General features: G+C 32.2%; 1 protein-coding gene across 1 annotated transcript in view; it reads right to left on the reverse strand.

Annotated features, from left to right (window-relative positions):
* Positions 1 to 755: 755 nt before the first annotated feature.
* Positions 756 to 3,815, reverse strand: part of LOC102602196 (protein yippee-like) — a 24,490-nt gene continuing 21,430 nt past the window's right edge. Inside the window, exon 7 of the mRNA XM_015312889.1 lies at positions 756 to 914. The gene's annotated coding sequence lies outside the window, so the exon portion shown is untranslated. The remainder of the gene's footprint in view (positions 915 to 3,815) is intronic.

Below are 3,815 nucleotides of genomic sequence, written 5' to 3' on the forward strand. Positions count from 1 at the left end.
AAAGGTTTTCATATAAATAGACTAACGAGACAAGATGGTAAAATAGATTAAGACATAGTTAACAAAAACATACATTGGGTGATTATTCTATCAAAGTTCATTAATTATCTTAGTACTATTTTTTGACACGACTTGAACGTGTTTTGTGAAATGTGAATCTTATTTAAAGATAGTGTAACTTTAGACTAATCAATTTTCCATATATAAAAGTTAGTGAATCATTGTAATTTGAAATTGATATTCATGCCTAATACAAAAGTTTTTTACTTTAAACAGTTGGTCAGTTTTGATAACATTCAAAAATATAAAAGGCTTCATCGAAAGTACTTAGCATAAACACATAATTACAAAAACAATAATATCATCAAACAAAAATAAATGTAATTTTCAAAAGTGAAATTTGAAGAGGGATAGAGATAGAGTGTACACATATCATATCCGTATTTCTTAGACATAAAGAAATTATTTCCAATAAACACCAAACTTATAATAAAGCATATTCCAACAAATAGGAAAAAGAAAATTTGGGTAAATGAGAATTGTAGCAACAACAAGATAAATGAGAACACATGATTAAGAATTAAAATCAATCTAGTAGTCTTGAGCATGATAGATTATTTATAAGTGCTTAATAAAGGTGAATAAATACAAAGACAGTAATAAAAAACCTATCATTAACTACTTTATTTATGAATTTCATACTAATAGAAATATCTAAGATAGAACTTGGAACTTACTATCCTCTTGCCTAGCAGACAAAGATTTACTTCCGTGGAAAGGCTGATTTATGCGGATCGACATGAGAGTCCAACTACATTGCCATAATCCATGTTGTATATTTGAAAGAGGTTGACCTCCTTACTTATTTCATGTTATTCTCCTCTTCCCGCCGAACCCCTTTTCTCCTCAGTACACTAAGACAAAATGTAGGACTGGTGTCAATAATTCATCACGGTCCGCATGTAACAAATGATACAATGATAATTACGCAATATAATAACAACAAAATAAAGCATAGAACACATATTTTTAGCACAAAAGTAGACAAAGATAGCTTAAAAAATATTTTGGCCTCGCAAATAAAAGACGCTCGTAAAAATATGAAAATGAAGGATAAAATTGGGTGTCAACAATTATTTTTTCATTGGGATAAAACTTCACATATTTTTGCCTGAATTGTTGTTTTATGAAAGCCAAATATAAAGTAATTTGGCCCGTAATTTTGGTATGACTTACTAAGGTCAACTATAACACTTCAAAAATTTGAATTAGATTTGAGTCATTAAATTTCATTGCTTTGACTGCTAAAGCAAATGTAAATACATACAAAAGCTAATATCTTATCATGTACAAGGTGTACAAAAAGGTTGAAATCAAAGAGAATTTAAAATATCAAATTTTGATCGTCGAGGTATGATGAATATATGGATTGTAAATGTGACACGCGGACGGTCCGCATGTCCAATCATATGTGAGGTTTAGAAGGTTATAAATTTTGAAGTGGAACTAAAGAATTTTCATAATTTTTTGAGGCAATTTAGGAAGATATTAAACATATATTGTTATCAATTTTTAATTTAAATCGAATGTTTAACAAAATTGATATTATAATAAAACTCTCATATTTAGGCTCGTTACTCGTAAGTCTTCAACATGGGACAACAGACAATCTCAAACACCCAGTGTGTTACATCCTTTTCCCTTAGGATCATTCATCCTCGAAATATGACAACACATTAATCATCTACTTTCTCAAACAAAGGTCTTGGGTATTCAAACTCACATAATTCTACCTTTTTAGAACGTCTAATCAATTATTTAAAGACTATTTTGTCAAATCGGAGGTTTGCATGATCATATCAATCTCATTCATAAAGCGTCAACCCCATTAACTTCTCTTGAGCAGTTCATATGCTTAGAAAAATCATTTTTATGGGATTTCTAGGTTCCTCAGATTCATAATTAAGGCTAGGTTTATAATTCTATACTAGTAGACAATGTTTAACGGACTAAAATTGAAAATTATTCATAATTAACCTGCCCCACATGTTGTGCCATTAAAATAATAATTCTATCCCCCAAGGCCTAGCTCAAGTGGCAAAAGGTGGAGGATTTGTGGCTTAGGTCGCAGGTTCAAGCCCCACACCATGCAAAGCGAAGCCCGGTATTTAAGTGGAGAAGGGTAGAGGGGCGGGCCCATTATCCACTGAGTTTAGAAGGCTGTGATTGGTCCACCACGAATTTCTCGGTTATCAAAAAAATAAAAAATTCTAGGTTTCAATGTGTAAAATCCTATGAAGAGCATATCTTTCAATTCAGGGAGGACATCGAAGTATGGAAGGAACGAATGAAAGAACGAAAACACATACCTCAAGAGAGAAAATCACCAAGTCTTTGACAAATCTCCTATAGGATTCTCTGGTAAAAAAAATTACGTTATGACTAAGTCTGAATGAAAACTAACTTAAAAACACGAGTTATTGTTTCCCGACCTTCACTATAGCGAAACTTCGCTACCTTCTCTATGTAGCATTCTTTCGTTATAGCAATCTCGCTATTTAAAGAAAGTGTTCGCTATAGTGAAGCACTAGCTGAATTTCACACTCGCTTTTCCATTTCAAAATTTCTACCAACTCTTAACCCACAGAGATCTACACAAGGGTACTATCGCCCTAAACAATCATAACGATGGAACAAGTCGTTACACATTTGCTGAATAATCTTAATTGTAGTAAAATAGATGTAATCTACTGAAACTTTGTTGAGGGAGAATTTTTTGTATTGAGGATAATGAGTATGTTGTTTTATGCAAATTGTCATATTTTGTCGATAAAACAATAAAGTCATGAGTGTCGAACCAAATGTTAGCTAGTTTTGGACATCATTCTGGTTTCATTATTTTCATTTGGACAAAACTTCACACTTTTATCTAAATTGTGATCTTACTGATACGCTCAAATTACACCTCCTTTCAGAAGCATAAGCGATCGTTATCAAGTAAAGAACCCAACTTGTAGGTTGGGATCGATCCCACGAGGAAAATGGTTTAGACTTTACTTTTAACCAACAATTATATTCAATTAGTCAAATTATTTCCAGAAACAGGTAATAAAAAGGGGGGTTGTGCTTGTGTAAAACAAATAGTAAGACTTAATATTGTAATCAATAATTAAATTCAACTTTAATTGTTATCAAGATAGGAGAAATAACTAGGGTACACGTGTTCCCCATAATCTCATAACGCAGTAATCCTAGCAATAGCAATCCTTTTCTAGTATATTACATGCAAAGTGATAAGTTAGGTATCTCTAAATCCTTGGTCCGGCATCTAGAGAATTTCACCCCGCACCTTGGTCCGGCTACGTGTGTATAATTTACTAACCCTTACCTTTACCTCATATTAGACATCATAATCGATGTTTGGCTTAGTTATTACTTCGCACCAATCAACACTAGCTTATTAGATAGTATCACACTAAATCTATGTTGATAATTCTTTTCTTGTTAATTACCTCCTTGGTCCGGCAAGTAGCAACAAGGCGAGTTCTAACGCATGTACTCATTAAAAAGACTTTTAAACGAAAGAATGATCAATGCATGCAAAACACTATTCAAGAATTACTTATTTACTATTCATACTTTGTTAATCGATCATGGTTCCCACAACCCTAGTTGTGAATTTAGTTACTCATATTGGCAAGAACACAATTCATAATTATAGATGAAGAAATCATGAACTTACGTAGAACGAATAATAAACCCAGAATTTCAACTTGAATTGCAACACCAAAATCTTCAAAATGAACTTAGGAAAT

Source organism: Solanum tuberosum, unplaced genomic scaffold, assembly GCF_000226075.1.
Source record: "Solanum tuberosum cultivar DM 1-3 516 R44 unplaced genomic scaffold, SolTub_3.0 scf00219, whole genome shotgun sequence".
Lineage (NCBI taxonomy): Eukaryota > Viridiplantae > Streptophyta > Magnoliopsida > Solanales > Solanaceae > Solanum > Solanum tuberosum.